The sequence below is a fragment of the Lutra lutra genome, chromosome 13, assembly GCF_902655055.1.
Source record: "Lutra lutra chromosome 13, mLutLut1.2, whole genome shotgun sequence".
NCBI classification, from domain to species: domain Eukaryota; kingdom Metazoa; phylum Chordata; class Mammalia; order Carnivora; family Mustelidae; genus Lutra; species Lutra lutra.
The window spans coordinates 943,909-962,463 of record NC_062290.1 but is presented as its reverse complement, the minus strand read 5'-3'; the positions used below and the strand labels follow the sequence as shown (position 1 = coordinate 962,463).

The 18,555-nt window shown below is 51.3% G+C and overlaps 1 long non-coding RNA gene across 2 annotated transcripts; it reads right to left on the bottom strand.

Moving 5' to 3' along the window:
- Positions 1–1,255: 1,255 nt before the first annotated feature.
- On the bottom strand, positions 1,256–10,664 carry LOC125083956 (uncharacterized). Of its 2 annotated transcripts, none has more exons than XR_007122418.1 (3): positions 10,615–10,664; positions 3,245–7,527; positions 1,256–2,409 (listed from the first exon to the last, which is right to left on the bottom strand). It is a non-coding gene; the product is annotated as an uncharacterized LOC125083956 (long non-coding RNA). The 2 variants fall into 2 exon arrangements; XR_007122419.1 differs by lacking the exon at positions 10,615–10,664 and having other exon boundaries at positions 1,256–1,712; positions 2,069–2,409; positions 3,245–8,201.
- Between the last annotated feature and the right edge of the window lie 7,891 nt (positions 10,665–18,555).

Sequence of the window (18,555 nt, the reverse complement as noted above, 5' to 3'; positions counted from 1 at the left end):
CAGGGGGACAGCAAGAGCCGCAAGTCGTCTTGGCTCTGGATTGGGCATTCGGTCACTGCTAAGGAAGGGACCTGCGGCTGACCCGAGCAGACCGCACGGCCAGCCGAGATTCCTGGGGTGGAAAAACAGACCTCACATCCAGAGGGGGAGAGGGAACGAGACACAGGCACTGCCAGACACAGGGACGTGTGGTTCGCGGGGGCCATTGTCATCATTCTCCCGCAAATACCAAGAGGGGATCCCACCCTCTTGAGTAAACAGTGGCGCTTCATTGCCTGACTGAGCTGAGACTTTCAAAACCCACATGCCGACGGCCACCAGCTCACAGGGTCAGGGCACTTCCTCCAAGCATTCACCTTCCGTCTGCTCCCTGCGGCAACGTGCTGACTCGCTCTGGGACCTCGGAGGTCTTACGTGGGAAGCACACAGAAACGTTCTGCTTTAATTCCAGACTGACAAATCAGAAAAGAAGCACATTTCAAAAAAAGCACAAGGGCTTTTATTTGGAGACTGGAGCTAGATCCAAAACAAGGGCCCTGGGCAAGTCAGATCTACCTTCTGAGTGATCTTTGGATGTAAAAGGAGAGCAAAGAAGGCACCGACCCTTACAATACAATATCAGTGTGTTTCATAAGTGCTCATTTTGGGAAACCTGTGTAATCAAGAAAAGGGGCACGAAGCGAAAAGTAGGGACCCCCTTTAACGCTGCCATCATGCAAAACCATCACCTGTGTCTTTCCAGCATGTGACTTTCCAGCATCCCTCTTCATCATGTCAATAAAAAGGAAAATAAAATTGGAAAAAAGAACACAGAGGCCTCTGAGGAGGATATGCAAGACGTTAAACTTGAGTCGGACGGAAATATCTCCCCGAAAAAAATTGGTTTAGTTAGGCTACAATCCATACGCTACCCAATTCGCTCACGTGAAGCGTACGCCTCAGAGATGCCTGGGGGCTCCGCCTGTGAAGGTCTGCCTCGGGCTCCAGTCATGACCTCGGAGTCCTGGGATGGAGCCCGCGTTGGGCTCCCCGCCGAGCTGGGGCCTGCTTCCCCTTTACCTCTATCCCTCCTGCCCACCCCCAGCTCATGCTCTCTCTCTCTTAAATAAACATGTTTTTTTAAATTTTTTAAAAGATTTTATTTATTTATTTGACAGAAAGAGATCACATTAGGCAGAGAGGCAGGCAGAGAGAGAGAGAGGGAAGCAGGCTCGCCGCTGAGCAGAGAGCCCGATGCGGGGCTCGATCCCAGGACCCTGAGATCATGACCTGAGCTGAAGGCAGAGGCTTTAACCCACTGAGCCACCCAGGCGTCCCTAAATAAAATCTTTAAAAAAATAAAACAAACTAAAAAATAAAGTATACGACTCAGTGTGTTTTAGTATGCCACAGAAATTTGGCTGTATCACCCTCGCAATGGAATTGTAAAACACTGGTCTCCCCTGAAAAAAACTCTCCCAGGCCAGTTTCCCCCCAAAACTCCCAGCCCTAGGCAACTGCTAATCTCCTTTCTGCCTGTGGGGACTCGCCTGTTCTGGAATCTCCAGTGAGTGAGTGAGATCCTACAGCACGTGGTCATCTACAACCAGTGTCCTTCACTCAGCAGGACGTGTGCGTGGGACACGCATCAGTGCGTTCCTCGTCTCCTCTCCCCCCAGCGGACAGACTGCATTCTGTCCGTCTGCCCCTCAGCTGACGGGCATGGGTACTCGCTGAAATGTTGAAATGAATTCCAAGCTCGTTTTTAAATATATTGACCAGCAAGCTATGTTCTCAATGATTTTTAAAAAATCTTTAAGAGGTTCTGAGTTCCACAGAAGTACACGGGCCCAGGAGAAACGGAATCACTGTGGAGCGTGGCCGGAAGACACTGAATGCGGCCCCTTGTCCCCTTGTCCCCCACGCCCCTTTCCTTCCCAGAAGTGACCCCTTGTGTAGCGTTCTTGTCTCAAGCTTTTCCCTCTGCATGTGCAAACACACACATACACATCGTCCTCGCTACTCCTGGAGTCCGTGTGTGCAGATCTTTGTACGACCTACAATTTACCTGGGACCCCAAGGTCCATACCTGTGACCCTTCCAGCACTCTGGACGTCGGGACAGCTGCGGTCAAACAGGCGGCACTCTGCCTTCTTGTCCTGCTCATACTGGACGCAAATGTCCTCTACGTGGTCAGCTTCCTGCCTTGTTTTTCTCATTCTCGGGCATTTGCTGGTGGTTTCTCTGCTGAAAATCCCCCCAGACACGGTGCTGACGTGTTGTCTTGAGCTCCTAAGCCCGGGAAGGCTATGACGGATCCCGTGGAGAAAACACGTGTGTTGGACAAGCTTCCTGCGGCTGCGAGGGGCGGTCGTGCTGGCTGAGCGTACAACATTCACGAGTCAGTGATGTATGTTAGATTCGGGGCCTCTAAACGGGAACACACATAAAACAAGATTCTACATCGAGTAGCTGCGACCAGACGCTCGCAGGAACCTGAAGCTATTTCTTAGGAGCGCTGGTTCCGTATTTCATAATTCATCCTTCACGGTGACTTTATAGAACGGGACAAATTGTGAGTAATGAGAGTCGACTTCATGTGCATGTAATTGCACATATAATTTTTCAAAATGCATTGTATAATACATTGCTTTCCAGCTTTATTTTTTAAAAGATTTTATTTATTCATTCGACAGACAGAGAGATCACAAGTAGGCAGAGAGGCAGGCAGAGAGAGAGAGAGGAGGAAGCAGGCTCCCCGATGAGCAGAGCCCGATGCGGGGCTCTATCCCAGGTCCCTGAGATCATGACCTGAGCCAAAGGCAGAGGCTTAACCCACTGAGCCACCCAGTCACCCCTCCAGCTTTATTTTTTTAAACTAATGCATCATGGAGAAATTTTCCTATCACTACATGAAGATCAAATGAAACCCTTAACACAAGGGCAGACACGTGGTAAAATCCAGTCTGCTGTTGCTGCCTTTCTCCTTTTCTTTTCTTAGTAATCTCTACCCGCAACGTGGGGCTGGAACTCGTGACCTCGAGCCAGGCGCTCCCAGACTGCTGTTTTGTTTTTTTTTTAAATAAAGTTTCATTGAAACATGGGCATGCTCTTTAATTTCAGTACTGCCTATGACTACTTCCGCATTCTAATGTCAGAGTTGAGACATTGCAAAAGAGATTTTGTAAGCATGGTACCTAAATCTAAAATATTCACTATTTGGCCCTTTACCAAAAAACCCCCAAATCCAAAAAAAGTAACTCACGAAACTCTGCCTCAGAGGGTTACAGAAGGATCCGTGGAATGGAAACTCAGCGTTGCACTGGGTTGTTCCTCTGAGGGCAGACAGGTCCCTTCCACCGTTTGCTATTGTAAGTCGTACTGCACGGCTCATTGTCAATATTTATCCGTGTGAACCGGCAAGTATTTCTGCAGAACGGAACTGCTCGTTAAACGTGTCCGCGTGTTGGAATGTTTGAGGATCTCAAACCGGCTCCCAAACAGCCCGTACGTTTATGCTTCCACGAGAGCCTATTTCCCTTTGCCTTTACCAACACTGGGTTATCAAAACCATCGCTGGCCGCAACGGTGGGGGCAGGGATGGTTCCCTGTGGTTTCGCTCTGCTTCTCCCTGATCGCTAATGGGGAGGAACCTGTGATTTTTCCATATTCATAATTTCACCACAATGGCTTCAGCAAGGACACACGCCTCATAATTTGGGGAATAAACTTACTTACGTTTACTCTTACCTTTCAAGACAAACTCACCGTGTTTCTGTCACCTTCGCCTTGGAACTACCTTCACTCTTCTTTTTACCTCTTTCTCCTGTATTTCACCGAAATAATTCGTAGTTGCAGTTCCAGGTTTGCTTTGACTTAAAAAACCAACCGTGCATGCTTCTACTCTTTTGGGAGTCCTTAGTCACAGCTGACGTCCCGTGATAGCCGTCGTACCGCAGACAGGCCTCTGATGCCGTCCTGTGTCTCGGCTCACCACCCCCGATGTGTGTGTCATCCTTTCCCCAACTGCTTTTCCACTGTTTTTGAGTATGTCCTCAAGTAGTTTTTTCAGAGGGGCTGTGAGGGAGTGCGTGCTGCACGGTGTTATTTGGCATCCAGTCTCCACGCTCCCTTCCTTCTCTCCAAGGAAACCTGTTTTGTCGGGGTGTTCCCCCCTTCTGCTTAGAGTGCGTGACTCGGGGTAAGCAACCCCGTTCCCCAGGGGCGGAGCACTCGAAGACAGTCAGCACCTGTCGCGCCGCGCAGGGCTCAAACGGGCGGCGTTGGTCCGACGAGACTGAAGGGAAGGACTGACACCCTGTTGCCCCCTTTCTCTTCTGATGCACGTGAGGAAACTTGACACCCTCCTGGAGGCAAGTCTGAGAAGGACGCCGGGGCGGGGTGGAGAGATGGACAGACGGGGCCGGGGTCCCGATACATCACTGGCCCATGTGACACGGACCCTCTCTCTGGGGCTCCTGTTACTTGCAGTCAAAAACCCAACTTTTTCTTTATTTTCCCTCATCCTTTGTTGATATTTTGGGTGGGTACAGGAGTCCAAAATAATTTCCCCTGAGAAGGAAAGGACTGTTTCCTTTTCCTCAAGTGTCAGCGGTAGCATCAGATAGAGCCCACGGTCTAGTTCTTACTGGGAACGACACAAACTGTTCTCCCACTTTGAGAGTCTGGGGGCTTCTTCTTTATCCTTGATATTAGCAGCTTCTCCCACTTGTACCTACACGAGTATCTTTGAAACATTTCTGCTTGGCTCCTGGTGGGTTCTTTAGGTCTCATTCTGACATTTTTTCGTTGTTTCCAATTTGCATATTGACTTTATTTTATTCTTCAGAGAATCCAATAGACGTTTGTCTTCTTTATGTATTTTTAGATAGTTTTCTTAAGTTTTCTCTAATTTGTGAAATCCTAGGTTTTACTTCAGAGACCACAAATAATTCCCTTTGCCTATGTTAAATCAACAGTTTGAAACTTCACATGCCATTTCCAGTCATACTAAGCACTCATATACATAACTTTAGATACACAAAAGTTTTGAAAATCAATCAACGTTTCTTTGAATCTTCCTTTTCCACAGCTGCCCATTCTGGTCTTATCGATGTGGTATGCCCTGGGATCTAAGGATGGTAGCTCCTTTCTTTTTAAAGATTTATTTATTCAAGAGGCAGAGAGAGAGAGAGAGAAAGTGCACAAGCGGGGGGAGGGGCAGAGGGAGACGTCCCGATCGGGACTGGATTCCACAACCCTGGGATCATGACCTGAGACAAAGCCAGACGCTCAACCGGCCGGGCCCCTAAGCGCCGCTGACTCCAATGGTGACTCCAACCACACCGGCCTGTGTCAGCTGCCACTTTTTTGTTTGTGATTAGGGACAATATTTCAATTCTCCAATAAGCCTTTTGCTGTTTTTTATCAAGTCCATGATCTGTCATTGGAAGTAAGTCTCCTCCCATGTCAGGGGGTTTTGTGAAGGGAGAAATACCGGGCTCGGGGCTCAGTCTTCGACGGGGGGGGACGCCCTGACCAGCTCATGGCGCTTTCAAGTCCTTCCCGCACTTGGCATCCAGAGCTTGAGAGGGAAACGTGAGTTTGGGCAAAGGTCACTTGGTAAACGACCGAACTTTCGTTTTAATCTTCTCAGGAAAAATAAGAAAAGATTCTTGTTTATATTTGTTGTTTTTCTTATCTAGAGAACATCTGGAAAACATTATCACTAACTCACTCCATTTGTATTGCTTTTCCAAGCAGGAAAAAAATAAGAGGAAATTCCAAGTAAGTGTTTTCTTTTGCAGAGCGAAATGTTATTATACGTCTCTCCTGATTACAAAGTCTCGGCTCTGTATAAGCCGGTACGGGTGCGGCTCCCAGCGTCTGGGAAGCCGGGATGGTAGCAGGTCACACCTGGGCGCTGCGGAACACCACGGTCACAGCCTCCGTCGGTAGCAAGTGCTGGGCGAGCATGCGAGGTGCACAACATGGTGCCTCAGGAGGCCAAAAACGTTTGGTTCTGCTGGTGGTGATGATATTGATGGTCCGGGTGTAGTTTGAGGTAATGAAGCCTGTGGTGGTGAGAGTAAGGGATCGGCGGGGACTCAGAGCCTTAGGTACCGAAGGTGATGCGGTTCTTAGGTTGGTCCTTGGGAGCGGAGCAGGCCTCGCTTCACCTGTGCTGCGTTCTACTGGTCAGAAGGGAGTCCCCGGTCCCACCCACACACAAGGGCCACATCTACTGTCTCTGCTACTGGAGACTCTGCCTGCAGGAGAGAGATGACCTCTGGACAGAGCGCCGTACAAGCGGAGGCATGGGACTATGAGGAGACATGGTAGACCAGGACAGGGACAGCACGCAGGTCTGGACGGGGAGAGGAGACACAAGACTAAAGGCTGGGGACTTGCCTCAGTGTGGGAGGTGGCCCAAGGCTTTGGGCGATGAGAAGAAGTCAGGAGAAATAGCCATGGGATCTCCTACTGTGTCCTCGCCCCAAATATATTAACTCAAATCCCATCAGACCTTCGGACACAACTCTGTTACAGGAAAGATGGGGACAGGGAGCCACGGAATGACACCAGTAGGAAACAGTCTGAGAAAATCTGCAAAGTGAGACCCTTTTCATGACAATTGGCCTGGCTTCTCCAACGGGACAATGTCACACAGAAATAAGGGGACAGGAATAAAAACACAATGCAACACTTGCACCGTGGTTCTAAAAGAGCAAATATGGGAGACACTGGGGTGGACGATGGGGAATTTGGGTACAGACTGGCACCAGATTGTATTTGGGAATTATTAAATATGACCATGCCATAGTGGTCACAGAGGAGAAAATCCGTATTTCTTGGAAGTGTAGGATGGTGTAGCCCATGGCAAATGGCATGACAACTGTAACCTATTTGATAATGGGTCAGAAAAACCTGGAAGGTCATAGCAGAAAAAACAAAACGTGCTAAGACCTGGGAATGGGACTGTACGTTCCAACAGCGTTTCCGATACATTCCGACAGCCCCTTCCTCGATTGCGCTATCTCGGCCAAGCTGCGCACGTCCCTCAGACAACCACGGCGCTCTGCTCCGTGACCTCTCGCTTCAGGGACATCACTCAAAAGACACCAGGGCACCTTTGGGCTAAAAATGACTTCAATAACCAAGGGCTTAACTTTCTTGCAGAACAAGAAGTCTGGGGGTAGCAGCGGTCAGCATGGGCTCAGCGGGCCCACGACGCCCTGCGGGATCCGAGATCTTTCTGTGTCCCTGCTCCCCCGCACTGGGGCAGTGGGTGTCAGATTCACACTTGGCTGCCTGCCTCCCATTGCACCTGGTTCAGGAGTTGTCAGTGGAAGAAGGAGGGGAACAGGGTGGCATTGGTCACAGTCCCTCCCACTGGTCTTTATCGATAATTTCCACTTTGGCCATAACTGGCCCATGGACCACTGAGCTGGAGGGGACGTCCCCTAGGGGCAAGCAAGAGAGCAGCTGCTGCGACTTGGGGCTGGGAGTAGTAACGTCCAGGCTTTACGTCCAGGCATCTCCTACAACCTGTAAGTACATCAACCAAGTGGATTTCGTTAGTGGGTATTCACAGACAACGAAAGGGAAACAAAACATTTTTAAAAATTTGATTTGAAAAAGGATTGAATTTGGGGCAGACGGACCATTCCCTCCTCCCACTAGCATTTAACAAGCCCCCAGCTACACAGCAAGCCTTGGGCTGAAAACCCGAGAGCCAAGGATGAAGGAGGGATGCTTCCCAGCCCCAGGGAGGTGGTACCACGGCAGGGACAAGCGGAAAGTGGAAATGAGTAGGGAGGAGCCTATCAAAGAAACACAAGGAGGCACAGATAGACCAGCCGGGGGGACCCAGTGGAGAAAACTTGGCACACATGACGGCCTGGTGACGAGGCCAGCTGGCTGCTGGCCGCTGGTGGGACTCCTCTCCTGACGTTCACGCACGTTCTTCAAAGAGTTTCCACACTCGGCCGCACGGAAAATGTGCAGGACGTGGAGTCCGGAGTCTGCTCTGGCTCTGCTGCTGATGAGCTGTGTGTGATTAGTCTGACGCTGAACTCGGGGAGCCCCGCACGTATCACTAGCGTCTCAGAACACGTCCCGCCCCGTGGGGACACGTGCTTCCAGCGCTGGAGTCCTGCGGCGTCGCCGACGTGGGGCTTGGAGGAGCGACGGTCGGTTGGCGCTCGGTATGTCGTTTTGCAGAATGAACCAGACGTGACTCACGAGGGCAAATCTGTGCCTGGAGGTCATGGGGGAGCAAGGCTGAGTGCTCTGTGGCCTTGGAGCAGGACGGCCCGGGTCATGAAGCAAATCCGCCTACCCCAGCCGGCATTTCCCAGGGCCTCCCAGGGACGAGCGGCCCCCAAGCAGACCGCTCCCCGCAGGACGGGACTTGAAGTCAGGAAGGAGTCGGGTAACTTTGCATCTGCCGGACTGGGAGAGAGACTACAGGCTGTCATCGCCGCTCTGACTTAACATTTTTTCCTAACAGAAAGTCTTCACCTCTCCTTTTTTGGTCACTTAAGCTCTCTTGCTGGTGGTTTTAAAATGTCCTTTATTCCATGACATTATAGGAAAGGCGCTTTTGGAGCCATAGTTTAGTTATAAACGAGTCCTGCACAACTGTTTTTTATTTCCATTTTGTTTCACTGACTGAGAATGTAAATTGAACTTCAGTGCTATTGTGCTTTGTTCTCCGCTCTCTGTGGACATGTGCTCTGAATTAAAGCCCACGAATAAACCAGAGCCTAAATATTGCCCTTCAGCTTCGGAGTAGCCTGTGAGCCAAGAACAGATAGAGAGTGTGGTTTTATGAGCCCCAGATGGCGCAGTGGGTGTCACGGACGTCTTTATGTGAGAGGTGAGGGGTTCAGTCTCCACCTGGAGCCGCCGCAGAGCCACTCTGGATCTCAGGGGTCAGCGTGGATCCCCGTGCCTTGTCCACCTTGGCACTGGGCCTCTGTCAGGCCGGGTCAGCGGCCTCGCTCTGGACGCATGCCTGTCGCGGAAGCCTGTGCCCCCTCAGCGGGGGACCTCAGGGCACCCTCTAGCTTGTTCGTGGAGCAAGGGGGGTGGCTCCCAGGGTAACTTCCGGTCACCAGGGCTGCAGTCCTTGCAGAGGCAGTAACTAGAAGTTTCGGGGACCGCTCCGCGTCTCTGCAGAGCGGACATAAATCCAGACGTCATCATGGCCTTTTGTTTCTCTTGACGAACACTGACCCGGAAAGTCCTAAGGGGCGGGTGCGCACGTACTTACAGTTCACTTCCTGACTTCCAGTTTAAACCAGCATTCTGCAGTTGGGGAAAAGCCCCGCAGCATTGGGAGTGCCATCCTGGCCCCAGGCACGTTCTCGCTGCGGTCACAGCATCCAGCCAAGGCAGCCGACGTCCTGCAAAACCCAAACTCGTCCCCATGCCCTCTGCCCCTAGCCCTTGGCAGCCTTAACTCCTGGACTCCGGCTGGTCCCACGGGTACCCCTCCCCGCCACCTCCCAAGCCGGTGCACCAGCAAGAACCGTGTCCCATGGGGGCAGCCGGCGCCAGGGTCGGGCCTCCTCCGGCAGGTGTGGGGCAAGCAGAGAGGGCTGGCTCCTAGCGGCTTCTGGAGATTTCCACTGGGTCACCGGGGTCCCCAGCCGTCTCTGAGGCTGCGGCAGCGCCATCTGTCCGCGGTGGGCCTGGACCGAGGGCACCAAGACAGAGCCGTGGGAAAGAGCTGTGGGCAAGTGGGACTGGTATTTTGATCTCCGACGGTCCAATTCGACAACCGGCTCAGAGCTCCGGAAGAGAAGCGCTGCTCCTTGTGGGGCCCTGCCCCAAACCCAGCAGGGGCCTGAGACCATGGTGCACACTGCACGTCTTGGAGCCCTTGCCCGTGCGTCTCTGCGGAGTCCCCTGCTGGACACTTGGCCAGCGGCTCCTGTCCGTCCTGGGAGCCAGAGCCAGCGCCCTCGGCCGGGCGCCAGACCAGCCGCGCACCGCAATCCCCCTGGGCCTGCTCCCGCCGCCCCGGAGAGGCGGCCACCGCGATCTTGGAGGCTTTCCCACCAACCTGTTCCTTCTGCACGGCGCCCAGTGACCTCATTGGGCTTCTCTGTCCTCGGAGGCCTTGATGCACTTCCGCAAAGCGCTTGCCCTTGGTTTTCCGCGCGGGTGTCCTGACCCGGTTTGTCTCGCTCGTCACCATCACACGGAGGCTGCACATTTGCGGCAAGGACACTGCGAGCCTGGCCTGTAGTGGTGCCCTGCACCTCTCGGGGTCGGAATGGCTCTGCAGCCAGAGACGGCCTTTGTTTGACTCCGATGGGTGTCCTCGGCAGAAGTCACTGGACGTTTTCCGGCATCTCACCTAACAGAGTATCCGACTCTTATGTCTTGATTTAATAATTACATTTATTTAGCATGTAAATATGGTCTATATGCAGGGGAGGCTTTGCCTGGTCTTTGAGGGACTCAAACTCGTGCCTGACAGACTGTGAGGGCTCATGTAACACCAACCACTGCTGTTACTGCTGTTCATGTCACTCAAGTGCCATATCGTTAGAAACAGCACAATTTATAAAGATGCAGAAATTAAGAAAATCACTAACTATATAAAATTATTATTACTATTACCTTTTTTTTAAGTGTGAAGTGCACCATCTCCAAATATTTCTTCTTTAAAGACTGCTCCTTTGGGCACCCGGCTGGCTGGCTCAGGGGGGAGAGCAGGTGTCTCTTGATCTCAGGGTCATGAGTTCAGGCCCCACAGCAGGCACAGAGCTTAAAAATAAATAAATAAAATAAAATAAATGAATAATAAAAACAAACTGCTCCTCTACTCCCTGAACGGTTCCTACTTTCAAATCTTAATAATAACTGGTCCGTTATTTCCGTGCAGCTGGGTCAGGTTTGATTTTTGTACTTGATACTTTCCTGTACTTTAAAGCTTTTGGACAATGAACAGTGTCTTTCTTCTATTATAATAAAATGTTACTTAAAACATCTTAGAGTGTTACCCTTCCACCCTGGTCCAAAGGAAGCGGAAATCTCACTTTGCTGCACAGACAGCCGCTTCTTCCTGCTGGCTGGGGCCCCGCGGGCACACACACACGTTTGCTTACATGTGAGAGTGGCATCGGGGACATTATTTTGTTAGCTTGTAAAATACACACATTTTTATTCATCGTTCTCCTTTTGTAAAAATAGTAGCACCAGGAAAACGTGATCTGTTAAAATTTCCCCAAATCAATGAAGAATTTTAATTTACTTATGTTTTGGCTTTGGGAGAACAGGATTGCTTAAGCAAACTCCCTCCGGACCTTGGCGCGCTGTGGGCCAGGCCCTGGATTAAATTAAAGGAGTTCAGTTTCCCCACCTACGTGTAACTGTGTAGGAGTATTAGCTCTGCGTTAAAACAGCATTTGTTCACCATGCTTTGTTAGAACCTTGAATGGATTTTTAACCTAAGTGGGTTTAATTCAGAAAACTCTGTCTACAGAGGTAAACTTTGCAAGCTCTGCTATCCAGGAAAACATTCAGAATAAGGCTGCGCAGCCTGAATTCCAACTGAGAAGGAAGGAGCCTGGTGGCTGTGAGCAGTCGTCCCTGGTGGGCTAGGTAAAGCCCACCGGTGGGACTGACACTGGGATGGTCTCCTCCAGGGGCCCACCTGCCAGGGCCTCACACGTTCAGGTCCTGCAGCAAAGCTCATCAAAGTCCCCAGAGCACTCCAGTGCAAAAGTCTCCGGGCTCTTTACTGGCTGGATGGAAGGTAATGGCCCTGCCTGGGGAGAAGGCTGATGGGACCGGGGTGGTGGAAGGAGCATGGGACCCTCCCCACTGAAGGGATCGGGGCGTGCCCCCTAAATCATGCCACAGTGGCATACTGATTATCCTGAGCTAAAGGAACTTGAGAAACAGCAGATGCAGAAAGGGCTCTCTGACCTCCTTTCCATCTAAAAGCAGGTCATACGACGTCTGTGATGAAGTGCCCGGCTTGTACCCAGAAGAGAACACGGCCATCGGCTGAGACCGAGGCAACACAGACACGGATCCGCGCCAGCAGGCCCTTCCCGAGACAGCCCTTGCCTCCCCATGTGTTGATCTCTCATGATCAGCCACTTCCCGGGAAGCATAAGCCCCTTTCCCCGCCTTTTTAAAGCCCCTTTCCCTTTGTCTTGACTCCACGATTGGTCGCTCTTTGTTGGAAATGGTATATAAGGTTCTCAGACCTAACCTTTCCTTTGGGGTTTTCATTTCATCTCTGTTAAGGCCTCTCATATGAAGAAAACTTTTTCTCCCATGAATTTTTGTTTTGTTTTGTTTGAGGGTATTTGTGAGCAGTTCCAAATGCAGAGCCCCAGACACTGAACCTAAGAGGGTACAGAACCCCTTCCCCTGACGCTCTTTTATTCACACAAGTAAAACTCCCTCACGGAGTCCCAGAAACTAGGGAGGCCGACACCCTCCTTACTCTAGAAGTTAAAAGAAAAAAAATGTTACGTCTGCCCGTTTTTGTGGGGGAGCTTACGATCCAGACCGGCGGTGTGTGTGGTAAACGAACCTCCTCTGAGAGGATGAGCCCCTCTGAGAATGTGGTGGAAGCCGTGGCAGAAAGCAGGCAGGTGGCCAGCTGTGAGAGGAGAGTGGGTGGTCCTTCCCCACAGCCTCCAGAGGTGTCCGTGCTAACCTGGGGAGAGCATCGGGGAACGCGGCCTGGGGCGCTGTGGGCTGGGCACGACCGTGGCCAACACCCCACGTCTGGGTCTGTGGCTCCTCTCCCCTCGGTGAGGGTCCCGACCAGTCGTTCTTCAGAAGCTCAAGATGTCCTTGCAGTGGCCGGGGAGCCCTTAAGACGGTCTCCCAAGAGCTGGCTAATCCTCTAAACAACATTCCTTTTCTTTTTTTTTTAAACTGAGGAGCTGGGAGCCTCCTCCCGGCAGAGGCGGGAGCAGAAACAGCAGCTCTGCCTTGTTTACCCTTTCCAAGACGTCTTGGGAGGGTGTCCTAGGTTCTTTGTTTCTCGGTTTCCTCGTATGTAATATTGGGGCAACCATAGTATCTTTCGCATACAGTTGTTGTGAAGAGTCGATGAGCTAAAAAGTGTCAAATCGGAAACTGTCCCAGGCCTGGGGAGCAATAGATCATGAATTCAGGGATCAACGGACGTGGGATCTCTAAGCTTCTCCCACTCCGAGGCTCCGTGAGTCGTGATGACATGAGCGCGATCTCCATATATCAATCGGCCATCCTGTTGACACGTTTTTATGTCACTTAATGCCCTGAACAATCCTGTGACTCAGGCTAAATCACCCCATTAGACAGAGGGGAGACCAAAGTCAGCAGCTGGCCTCAGATGGCACAGCAGTGGGTTCAGTCTTGACATCACAGCCAGACCCTCTGCTCCCCGAATCACAGAGCCAGCGGGAGAGTTATTTGCAACATAGAGAACAAGGGAATAGTATCAGGACACAAAAGAAAGCTTGCACACCAGAAAGGGAAGAGGCAACAAAGTATGTTACACAGTTCCTGCAAGAAACTCACATGGCCAGGACGTCCGGAGAAGTGCTCAGCTCAGTGGGTATCAACAAGGGCAAACTAAAACCACAATGAGCTACCAGGGACTACACCCCAGAAGTGCTCGTGAGCGTGGGGGAAGTGGAGAGTCCCTCTGCTACAGGCGACGGATGCGCTTTCTGAGCTCCAAAGCTACCCTCTTACTCCCTGACCTCCCAGACCGCCGCTGAGAAGTCCTATGCTACTGTTGTTACTGATTCTTTTCCTGTATGTTTTAAGATGCTTTGGGTAGCAAGGGGCTGTGGGGGAGAAGCAACTTTCCATCCACCCTCTTATGTTCTTGGACTCTGGTTTACAAATTCTATCAGCGAAGAGATTCACAGGACAAAAGGCACACAAACTTTATCTGATGTTAATCTTAATTTTTACATGTACATGAAGGTCTTCATAGAAAAGAAGTAAACACCCAAGGAGGTGGATAGACCTGGAGGCTTACGGATGATGATTATATATGTGATTTCTATGTGATAAACTGTACGGACACAGCTGGACAGAGAAGACAGGTTTGGGCTTCCAGGAGCAGTAAATGATGGGAAGGTACCCATATGGGGGAATGCGCTGGAAGATAAGGGTTATTTAGTGAGCTTTGTTTATGCAGACTCGGGTTGGGGCCAGCCCACCTCTGGTCATAAACATTGCTCCTCCCTTGATGATCCGGTTGAGGGGACACACCTTCACAAAGAGAAAATCATGCCCTATTTTTAGGATGATAGGGGGAGGTCAGAGAGGTTTTCCTACATCTGCAGCTTCTCAATTGCCTTCAGCTCAAAAATAATCGTTATGCCGAGATGGCGCATTTGGGGTGTCATGTTCCCATCCTCCCACAACATAACATCTGTCCAAAAATGACTTGAGTACCTTGGCTGTTCCCTCAGCGGGAGTCTGGAAGGAAGCGATCCTGAGGTTGGTCTGGCACGTCTCCACACTCATCAGGGGCCAGGCCCCTTCCGGCAATCAACTCCTTCACCTCCAGTGTGTCAGCCGTGGCACTCTCTGCCGGGATAAGGTGGTTGCATGAGCTCCAAACCTCACGTCCTGGGTCACAGGCAGAGGGGCAGTAAGATGAGGCCATCCTCAGCAGAGGTGACCCTGAATTCCCTTGCTTGGGGCCTGGCCACACCACATCCCGTCCAGCACCTGGCCACCGGGTCCTAGATGACCATGCGGGCCCCGTCGTGACTCCTCCCACAGGATAGGCCATACTGCAGGCGTCTGATCTGGGTTCTACTGTTTCCCCAGAAAAGGGAAAGGGCTACGTGGCAGACGTTTACAGTATCTGCCACAATGGGGAGCCATGTTACTCTCCTCTGTGAAATTCCGGATCGGTTCTCTCTGGCATTTGGGGTGGAAGTAGAGAACTCTGAGTCCCACATTCTTTAATCCAGCCTTGGCTAGAACATTCAGCTGAAGCAGAAGTATTTAATGAGAAACTCCAAGAAAATGGGAATCTGCTGAAACAGGTGCTTTTTGAAAAGAACCCTGAGCTAGACAAAAGGTAGTTTTTAGGTAGGGAAGGAGGTGTTTCATCAGACAAGCCTGCGAAATCTAGACATAGTGTAGGTCTCATTAGCATAAAGTTGACTCTGGCTAAGTCTTTGTGGTAGGAACTCAAAGCGGCTTTCTTGGAATACCAATAGTGTTAATAGTTCCATGCAGTTTTCTCGTAACCTTGGGACCAGAGTATGTTTGCCACAAGACAGTCCAAGTTTTCAGGCTATTTGGTATAGACAACTGTGTTTGTTCCCTTCAAGTTCAAAACTACATTTCTTACCCGAGGCTGATTTTACTCACAACTGCGGTGATTCAGTCCGATTAACTCTGCCTCTTAGAGTTAGAACACACTTTTATGAATACTTATTTATTTATAAATTGAACAGCTTAACTTTGAAACACAATTCAGAAACTTGACTCGTTGCAATATGTGAAGTTTCATAATGACGTGCTTCGCCATCGGTCTTTGAAACTCATTTTCTGAGGTGTTCAATGGGCTTTTTTGATATGGAAGCTCATTTCTCTGGTTTGGGGAAATTTCTGTGTATTAATTTTTGAGGAGTGTAGATGCTAAGAAGCGAGCCAGCAGTGTGAGGGGAGCACAGGGCTGGTGGCCCGCTGGAGTGTGCTGGGCAGGGAGCCAGGCCTTTCACTCCACATGTCAGCACCTGGAGGCCTCTCCTCCACAGAAGGGTCCTGGGAGAGGTGGCACCGGGCCGGGAAAGCCTGCCTGCCAGAATTCTAGAAGCAAGATAGGGCGAATGTGCTGGACAGACATGTCATCCAGTTACTCCTTCCAGGAAGAGCTTGCCGCCCCCAGCTGTCAGCTCCTCAAGGGTCTGCCTCGGTGCCAGGGAGCCCCTTCCCCAGCAGCCCCGTCCCACGCCCGAGGGAGGTGAGCACCTGCTGGCTGTGTCTGGGGCTGACCCCAAGCAGCACAGCCCTGTCTGCTCACTGCTCACCGGAAGTACACGGTAAATGCTGAGGTGTCTTCTGCAAAATGCAAGGGTTGTCACAGCAGACACTGTTGATGCCACATTTCCTTGGAGCTCACATTCGCAGACCCATGACCTCTACGGCAAGCGCCATGGCCACGAGAGCTTATGTTGGGTGGACAAGGACGTGTTGGAGCAGCCCCGGGCCCAGAGTGGCAGCCAACCACCCCAGACCGGCTAAGCGGTCAGATGGGAGGACCCCAGCAGGGCCAAGCCCTGGCTGCCCACACCGGGACACTCTCCTGGATGCGGCCCCTGGAGCTATGTCAGTGCCTTGGCCTCCCCTGCAGGAGCCTCCTGGGATGGCCTCCCAGAGAAACTCCTGTCCCTGTGGTCTTCATTTTAAGGCCTGCATTGGCGGGAGCCCCAACTCAGACACGGCCGGTCAGCACCAAGCTAGACACCGACATGCAAGCTCTCGATCGGAGCGGAGCATGACGGCTAGCTGTGGGCATCCCTTCCGCCTGGCCGTCTTGGGTGGGATTGGCGTCCTATCACCTCTGCCCCATGGGGGCCCCACACAGCACCGAGAAGCAGATGCTTCCCCCTCGTTTCACAGGGGGGAAACTGAGGCTCACAATACTGCCTCAGGACACAAGGCTAAGAAAACCGGAGGCTGTTATTGGGATTCTCTCTTCCTGATGCCAAGGTCCTGTGTCCTCAACATGGGACAGTCTGCTTGGCCTGCAGAGAAACCAGATGAAAAGTCATTCAGCAACAAGGTCCCGGGAGTCTCAGTGATGTTCCCAAGACTATAAACACCTATTCTGTAAAAAATAAATTAGTTTCCCTCACATTGTGGTTTATAGGAGCCATGTTTGATACACAGGAGGGAAAAAAACCAATGCCATAATTCGAAGGGGGAAATGATCCCAAATTTAGAAGCAGAATTTGTGAGCGGGACACAAAGACTGTTGCCGAGTGGGACAAGGGAAAGTCACCTTGGGTTAGAAGTCAAGGCAGATTCAAGGGCCCTTTGGGAAATTACTGGTTTCCTGAGATTTTATCTCTCAGGGCAATGTTTAGCCCATCGTGGAGTAGTTGTGTGACAGAGAAAGGGGCAGCGAGGGCCGGTCCCGGGTGTCACAAGTGGGTCTGGACGACACCCGGCTGTGAGTGTCTCTGTCTTCTCCTCTGTAAGGAGATCTTGGGGGTTGACAGGAGATGCGGCGTTGAGACCCGACATTGCAGCTGCTAAGACTCTCCTCCCCAGGGCGACTTTCAGCTAAGCCTTGGGGAGAGGAACGCAGGGGACCCAATCAGGTCACCTGGGTGTGCATGTGCGCAAATGAGCCTCTGCATTCAGACTGTCCTGGTGCAGAATCTCTTCCCAAAATATCTGTTACAAAGCTCTTTCCAAATATCAAAACAAGCTATTCATATTGGAGGCAAGGAATTTGCTTTTGGTGAAATTACCCGGGAAGTGGCGATGCGACGGTTTCTGAGTCAACATGGAAGAGAGAAGACGGATGGTTGGTGAGCTCTTCACACACGAAGCGGACGGTTTTCTTTGTCTTTTAACCAGACTCTGATCCTGAAAAATAAACTTTCAGATAAAAACATTCCCCAAATCAGAAAACTGGACTCGTTAGCTGCTGAAAAGTGGGTGAAAGCCCAATTCTACCCACTCGTTTGATCAGAGATGGGTGGAGGGCAGGGGACCGTCTGGTTTCGAACCCCTGGCCACCGGGGGCTCCAAGGCAGCAGAGCCCGTGAGACAAAGTGGGCTGGGAGCCACGTGGCTGCCCACACAGCGGCCCACAGCACACTGTCACATCGCTAGTGGTGGGTTATTTTGGACTTATCTTTTTTATCCACTTAATAAACATTCATCGAAGAATCCATGTAATGTCCCTTACACTTCTGAGGGAAGACGTTCCATGCAAATAAAATGTTCCCTCGGCACGAAAGTCGTCATCGCGGTTGAAGCATAAAGGGCGGTGTCCGCGACGCAGCTGACAAACGTGGCGCTGGAAGGACAGAGCTGAGAACTGCGGGACAGGTGCGCCTCCGCGTACCTGGGACGCGTGTGGATTCCCGCATCATCTCGGGACACCAACGCTGGCTGCAGTAGCAGCTCCGTCGAGGGGGGACGCCAGTGCCCCACAACCTCATTTAAAATAATCCGGTCCAGACGCTGGTGCCAAAAAGGAGGTCTGCAGCCTTCGCCACCGTGACCTGGATCGTATTTCAAAAGTGTCAGATCACAGCTGTCCCGCAAAAGCCTGATGCCTTAACGAGTTCCTCATGTGTTCATCTTGTGAATACAGAAAGTGGGGTATCCACTGGGGAGGAAAAGATCTACAACAACCAAACCCGTGGGTGTGGCGCTTCGTGGGACACGCCTGTGCAGCGCCTTCTCGCCGTGGAACTATTTACTGCTTCATTAAGACGCTTTCATGTAAAAAGCCACATCTGAGAGGCATCGTCATAGTTACAAAGAAGACGGAGCATGTGCGGAAGGAAAGCCTACTGAAATCTCAATGTGGAGAGGCTTTAAAAAATGCTGATG